Below are 8,061 nucleotides of genomic sequence, written 5' to 3' on the forward strand. Positions count from 1 at the left end.
ATATATATATATATCCCAGCTATACCTCTCAGATGTGGTGGAAATCTGCCTAGCTATTTTGGAATGTAGATCATGACAAGCTGTGGATAACATTGCAGAGAATGAGTATTCCAGAGCACTTTATTGTGCTCATAAGGAACCTGTACATAATCCAAGAAGAGGTTGTTTGGACACACTGGATGGTTTAAAATTAGGAAAGGTGTGCACCAGGGTTGTATCTTTTCACCATTCTTTTCTCACAGTGCTTAATTCTGTTGTGCATAAGGTTGCTATGAATCAGTACCGACTTGACAGCACCTAACAGCAACAACAACAAAAATTCTTGGGTGGTGCCCAAAATAGATTATAAAATTATATTGATTTGATGATTGTGTGATGGTTACCAGGAGAGAGAGGAAAAGGGTGGGCAAATTACTAATGAGAGAGCAGAAACATGGGAACTTGGGTGAAGGGGAAAACATTGATAGAAACATGAGTAGGAGACAGCAAATAGATTTTTCAAAAAATTATTTGAAAAGTGTGTATGTATTATGTAAGGTTACATAATACATACACTTAGACAGCTTACACAATTGGGTGGTGGTGGTGATGGTGGTGTGCCACAGAGTTGGTTCCAACTCAGTGCCCCTACATAGATCCCCCAAGGCTATAAACCTTTACGGGAGCAGAAAGCCTCATCTTTCTCCCGCAGAGCAACTAGTAGTTTCAAACTTCTGACCCTGAGGTTAGCAGCCCGACTCGGAACCACTACTCTACCAAAGCTCCTTAGACAATTGGGACAAGGGTGGGAAATAAACATTTCCCTCAAGACTGAAAAATGCTGGCTATAAAAAAAAGGAAATTCATGTGATTGATAATAATCATAATTTCCACAGAGAACCTAAGAAAACCATGCCAGATGTTTAGAAATAATAATAAAATAAAATCTTATCGATGCTAAGTTCTTATTGTGCCTGTGTACAAAGTTGCTGTCTGAAAGAACAGCAGTTCTAACCCATCAGCCATTTCACAAGAGGAAGATGAGACAATCTGCTTCCGTAAAGATTTACAGTCTTGGAAACCCTAGGGGGCAGTTCTCTTCTGTCCTATAGGGTCACTAGGAGTCAGAATTGACTGGACGGCAGTGGATGGATGGGATTGCTTATAGATGACAGAGTTTCCTTTTACAGTGATGGAAAAACCACATTGATGAAGGGCTATGGGGAAGGCAGGTGGAGGTTATGAGGCCTCCACACAGAGCCGTCTCTCTTCATAGGCCTCTTCTACTTCCTGGGCTCCATTGTGAACTTCAGCCAAGATGCAGAGGTGCACTTCCAGTATATCCAGGCTGCCTGTAAGACAGGGAAGATCAAGGAGGTGGAAAGGATGTGCCAAGACAGTAACTGCTACAATCCAGAGAGTGTGAAGAACTTCTAGAAGGTATGTGTGACCAGGCACTTCCCCCTCCCCTGCGCTGCTTCCATGGTGTCCAAATGGCCAGACTGCTCAAAAGTTGGAAAGCTTCATGTCTTCCACAATCTCCTTTGGTCCCTAGTAGCAGATATCTACTGTAGTAGAAATTCTTAATGGAATCTATTCCTTGGTTTGAGATTCCCTTTGTGAGAAGAAAGGAGCCAAAAGACTGGGAGTTCCAGCCCACCAGCTGCTGTACAAAGAAAGATGAGGCTGTATTCCCAAGATTTACAGACTTGGGAACCCTGTGGGATGATTCTACCATATCCTGTAGAATCACTATGAGTCCATATCAACTCTGTAGCAGTGAGTGAGTTAAAGATCCTTAAAGATCCCTGGTGGTACAGCGGTTAAGCGCTTGACTGCTAACCAAAATGTCAGCAAGTCAAACTCACCAGCCACCCCACAGGAGAAAGTTGAGGCTGTCTACTCCCAAAAAGATTTACAGCCTCAGAAATTCTGTGGGACCATTCTACTCTGTCCAATAGAGTCACTGTGAGTTGGAATTGACAGCAATAGGTTTGGTTTGTGGAAAGAATTTGAGGTAAGTCTTACTGATAGGTGAAGTGAGGGAGCTCCCTGCTACATTGTATTTGAGCAGCATCCAAGCTGTGTACCTTGTAGTTACAAGGTGAGACTAGGGTGTCATGAGGTAACTAACCCTGGTTAAGCACTGGACTTCTAACTGAAAGGTAAATGGTTCACCAGCCAGTTGCAGAGAAAGATGTGGTAGTCTATTCCCTTAAAGATTTACAGCCTCTAAAACCCTGTGGAGACTATAGAGAAATACTGTTAACTGATGGTGCATGGAGGGGATTATAATCATTACAATGAAACAAGGTGTATGCTTTATTCAATATAAAACTGATGATCTGCCCTGTAAACTTTCACTCAGTCCACAATAAAACCCTTAAAAACATACACACACAAAAAAAAAAACCCCTATGATGCAGTTCTACTCTGTCCTATAGGATTGCTGAGGCAGAATCGATTCAGCAGCCCTGGGGGTGGGGGTGGGGGTGGGGTGAGGATGTACTAATGAATGGCCTCTCAGTGCTTATAGTTTAAATAACAAGAAGTTTACTACTTTCTAAGGAGCTCTGGTAATGTAGCAGTTACGAGTCAGGCTGCTAACTTTAAGGTCAGCAGTTCGAAACTACCAGTCATTCTGTGGGAGAAAGATGAGCCTTTCTGCTCCCGTTAAGATTCACAGCCTTGGAAACCCTATATAGGGTCGCTGTGAGTCAGGACCAATGCCATGGCACGCTACCACCACCACTATACGACTTTCTGGACTCCTGGTGTGGCGCTGTAGGATCAGCACTGAACTGTGAACCACAAGCCCACCAGCTGTTCCTCAGAAACCCTATGTAGGATCACTGTGAGTCATAACTTAACATCAGTAACATACTCCTTTCTAATGTGACAACCCTGCCTGAATGTTGAGGCCTAGTGGGCTAGCTTTTGTTCTCACAGTCCTAAAGGATCAGGACTGATGGCTGCTTAGCCATCATCAACACACAGCCCCAAATATCATCCTGGTGTGGCACTATAGGATAAACACTAGACTGCTAACCTCAAGGTAGGTGGTTCAAACCCATAAGCTGCTCCTTGGAAACCTTATAAAGTGTTGATATGAGTCGGAATTGAGTAGACAGCACTTACCACCACCAACAGCAGTCAACTGAAACACAGCAAGAGTACATAGAAGCAGGTGTGGGTGTTTTGTTTTTTATGGGTGAGGCCCGGAAGTGGTGAATATCACCTCAATTCACATTCCACTGGAGGAAATGAGGTCATACCTAAAACTGCCTGGAAAATACAGCCTAGGTATGGACCCAAACAAGGGTAGAAATGAGTGTGGTAGACCACTGGCTATTCTGCCAAAGACATTCTGTAGGAAGCCCTTCCCAGCAGACACTGTGTCCTTGAGATCAACCCACCTTCTCTGCTGTCTGCTCTGGATTTAGATTAGTAGACGGTGAGCTGCTTGTTTTCATGCCAAATTTAACTGAGTTCTTTTTTTTTCTTTAGTTAAATACTGTACTCATTCAAGTGACCGCATAGCTACAACAAACTGTTATTTTGGGTCTACTGCAGCCACATCCCTGTACTGGTTCATGACCCCTGGGGCCTGGCTCTGTAGGGTCATCACTGCCTTACTTGTTCTATGGTTTCTGGCACATAGGAGACTAAACTCACAGACCAGCTTCCCCTCATCATTGCATGCAACCAGTTTGGCTTTATCTACAACCTTATCCTTTACTTATACTGCAACAGCCTGCGGAAGTATGTTGAGATCTACATTCAGAAGGTACCACTGGAACATTTGCAGCTGGCTTCACTGGGGTGTTGACACCTGGCTGCCTCCATGCCTTAGATAGTGGTAATAATCTATACTTGAGAGGCTGCCTCTGACCTTGAACAATATTTCAGAGACTGTCAATCTGAGGGGAGCTCTTTCAGGTCATTGTCCATACTGCCCAAATCCTGGGGGGGCTGGTTGGTCATGATGACCTATGTCTGCAGCACTGAAGTTACACCTTGACTGTTCTGTAGACAGCTACCAGCTATGGTTGGAGGGCTGTTGGGTATGGATTGTTCTGAGAAAATAATTAAAAACCTAATTATGGTGGTTAGAGGACAGTTTTCTACTGATGAGCTAGTGGCTGAAGTAGAAAAAAGAAACAGGTAAGGTGTTTTAACTTGCTATTTTCACCTGCCCCTGGATTCTAGTGTCCATTGTTATACCTGCCTATTTCATTACAGGTACTAGTGGTGCAGTTGGTTAAGTATTGGCTGCTAACCACAAGGTCAGTGGTTCAAAATCACCAGCCACTCTAAGGGAGACAGGTGTGGCAGTCTGCTTCTGTAAAGATTTACAGCTGTGGAAACCCTGGGGAGCAGTTCTATGTCCTATAGAGTTGCTATGAGTCGAAATGGCAGTGGGTTTGGTTTTTTTGGTTTAATGGATAATGGAGCCCTAAAGGAGCCTTGGTAGTGCAGTTGTTAAGCACTCATCTGCTAACTATAAAGTTGGTGGTTCTAACCCAACAGCTGATCTGAAGAAGAATGATGAGACAGTTTCACTCGGTCCTACAGGGTCACAATGACTTGGAATCAACTCGTCAGCAGTGGGTTAACTTAGTGGTCAGCTCCGCAGCCCCAGTCTTGGACCGTCTCTTGGCTGGTCTTTCTTCTGTCAGTTCTTTAGCTCTGTTATTGTTAGGTGCCGTTGAGTCACTACTCATAGCGACCCTATGCACAACACTGCCAGGTCCTGCGCCAACCTCACAATCTTAGCTCTGTTGTTGTAAAATGCCGCTGAATCAGTTCTGATTCATAGCAACCCTGTATAGGGTTCCGAGAAGCAGCTGGTTCAAACCAACTTTGCAGTCCAGTGCATTAACCCATGGTGCCATACCAGGACTCCAATCTTAGCTCTAGTATTGAGTTATTCACTATTGGCATTAAAGATGCTTGGGAGATAAAACAAAGCGGTTGGATTCAGTTTGGAAACTAGCTCTGTCTTTATCTTCAGAACATTAATTTCGAAGTTAATGGAATGAGAGGTGGGGTTTCTTTGTTTTGTTTTTCTAAGAATCAACCTTAAAAGCCTGGATGTTTCTATCAGTATTGTGACTTTGCAAGCTCTCCCTTCTTTCCAAGGCTGAAGTTGCTATTGCCTTGATTGGAGTACCAGGTTCACAAAGGCTGCAAAGAACATGCCACTCACAATGCCCTGGCTGAAATCTATGTGGACAGCAACAACAACTATGAGAAATAGCTGTTAGGGTGGTCCATCTTCAGAATCAAGGATATCTTGGGGGTAGCAGTTTAGCATGACAACAGGGAACTATGAGAAGAGGAAGAGACTAGTTTAACTTACTAGATTCTTTTAAAATAAGAATACACCCATCAAAGAAGTAGGGGAAGTTCTTGGGGAGGGGACGAAACTAACTTTAAATGAGAATGTTCCCTGTAGGGGCTAGTAGGCGACATTCAGGAAAGACTGTAAACTCCAAAGTACCCAGTAAAGGGGAAATGAAGGAGGGGCTTTTTCCAAGTTAGGTTAATAAAACTCTTTGTCAAATGGCCACGCTGCGCATCTGCCCGTGTCTACAGGGCAGGGCGCCCGATTTTGCAAAATCGAATAAAGAAAACCTCATTAAAATGAGTACAGATTGGATTATTTGAGTGCTTGTCAGTATAGAAAACTTTTCTCACAAATTTGGGGACTCATTGGGATTTTCTGCCCACTTGGAGGGGCAGCCCTGGTGGAAAAGGAGATGCGTCCCACCTTGGTTTTGGCAGCCTCCTCCACAGAGTTGATTGCCTACCAGCAAGAGCCAGAAAAAGACCCGAGACTATTCAAAGGTGATCAGAATTAACGAGAGAGACGTGGAGGACTAGAAGAGAGTAACCAGAGCAATCTGTGCACAGGACAGGGCAGGAAAAATGGACTATACGTATTGCCATGGTGGTCAAGCATTTTCAGGGGCCACTGTGTGTCTGAGATGCATCTTGGATGCTAAGCGAGTGCAGAGTCCCAATCCAGTCGGAGAAGGACAAAGTGAAATCTCGGGGTCGTATACAAGAAATCTCCATGAGTACCCAAAAATGGGAAAATTTTGGGAGGTTGAGTATGCAAGGGAACTCAGACACCCAGACCAAAAGAAAATAGGGAATGGAATTCTAGGCCTAGGGAAGAAGGGAGCAGGAGGAGACTCTCACAGACATTCCTCATGTCAGTCCTTTGGGGAGAATTTTGAGGGCTTGGGGGGACAATCCCCCAACCCAGGAAAAAGATAAAAATATTGTTGTTTTATTTGGCCAAAAGAACTAATCCACTCACCATCTGCGTTCTGGCCTCAATTAGGTTCCAATGAAGACTGGGTCTGCCAGGCCCTAGTCCTTCATGTAAACAATAAAACTCGGCCTTCTCAGAAGGATATAGCTTAAGCTCTTTGTTGGTCAGTAGGGGGAGCAGAATCAGTTCTGAAGATGTTCTCCCTTAAAGGATGGAAACCAAGACAAAAAGATTGAAATGATGAACTGTTAAGAAAAGCTCAGACAGTTTTTGTAAGGTGAGAGGAGGAAAAACAAGCAGAAAGCCAGAATCATGGTATCTACTGTGAATAAAATGGTACATAAGAGGCTAGAACAAGACCCCCTTCTTGAGGGAAGTGGAACAGTGATTACAGAATTAGGCCTCTTCAAAGGAAAGGGAGGAGAGGACTGGTCCGGGTCCCCAAGCCCACCAGTGGATGAATGTTGGGAAGACAGACCATTTCACAAGAGAATGTCCAGAGATAAAGAAGCGAAGGAAAAATGATGCTCCTCATGAAACTAGAAATTAACTTTTGAATCTTTTGTAATGGTACCTATTGTAAGACTGGGTTAGGATTAGAGAGGGCAAGGGGTAGATAAAGGTAAACATGAGACTTCTGACTGAAGAGGAGAAAGGAAAGATTGACTCACGGATATGGATTAAAGAATACAATAGGGGAGAGCTGGAAATTCCACTCTTGGGAGAGAAACTAAAAAGAAAACTGGGGGAGGTGGTCCCTATCCCTGTAGAAGGGAGAAAGGGTGTGCAGCCAGTAATAAAGGGCCTAGTGATTTTGTTGTTGTTGTTTGGTATGATAGTTTTCAAATATAATTCTTACACAGATTATTTGAGTTTATAATTCTGAGTTTGCACATTCAAGGTGAAACTTAAATGTGAAATTGGACACTGAAAAGTTGTTTTATTTTTCTGTTTTAATATCTTTGATATAATTTTTGCAGTAAAATGGTATAAATTAATCCATTTAAAAGGTGGTTAAGAATTTGTTTGGCTGGTGTAATCGTAATTTTCAAAATTGTGCATTGCTCAAGGTTTTATCTATGTGTTTACCTTTTATTTGTATTAATGTTTCATATCTGAGAACATAATATTGTTTTAAAAGATATTTGATGTACCAATACTCTTTCTGAATTGAAAACTTTTTGTTGTTGTTGTTAAAATTTGGGCCACCCTGTATGTATGCATTTCACCTTGTTAAGAGGAGGAAAAGGATATTGTGCTGTGGATGTGAGTATTGATAGTTTCAGTTCATTTGGCAAGGTTATAATGTTAAAGTATGTTAAAGTATGTTTAACTGACATTGCTGTTTGAGAAGCTTTTAAGTGAAGTACTGTATTCATGCATTAAGATGACAGAGCCAATAATATTTCTTTTAGTTTGAGGAAACGGAGAGTGTAGTATAATATGTTATCCCTGAATATCTTGTTAATCCTCTCAATTTTTGAAACGGAAGGGTCGGATAGTATTCAGTGCTAAAGGGGTGCCATGCCATAGACTCCCCTACCTGGGATTCCTAAGAAACTACGTGCTGGCCCTTTCTGCTTTGCTAAAAGGACTCTTGATCCAAGCCCATTCCTTTGAATTCATTGTTAATCACTTCCGACAGGGAGACTTGGTGCTGATCTAGACCTGAAAAAAGAGCAGACTCCAGCTGGAATGGGAGGGCCCTTACCAGGTGTGGTTGACCAATGAAACAGCTGTTCAGACAGTGGAAGCGGAGTGGACTCATTGTACTTAAGTAAAGGGACCAGTGAAGATGA

At 42.9% G+C, this 8,061-nt stretch overlaps 1 pseudogene; it reads left to right on the forward strand.

Annotated features, from left to right (window-relative positions):
* Positions 1 to 5,239, forward strand: part of LOC102827357 — an 85,280-nt pseudogene extending 80,041 nt beyond the window's left edge.
* The last annotated feature ends 2,822 nt before the right edge of the window (positions 5,240 to 8,061 follow it).

Source organism: Chrysochloris asiatica, unplaced genomic scaffold (genome assembly GCF_000296735.1).
Source record: "Chrysochloris asiatica unplaced genomic scaffold, ChrAsi1.0 scaffold00260, whole genome shotgun sequence".
NCBI classification, from domain to species: Eukaryota; Metazoa; Chordata; class Mammalia; order Afrosoricida; family Chrysochloridae; genus Chrysochloris; species Chrysochloris asiatica.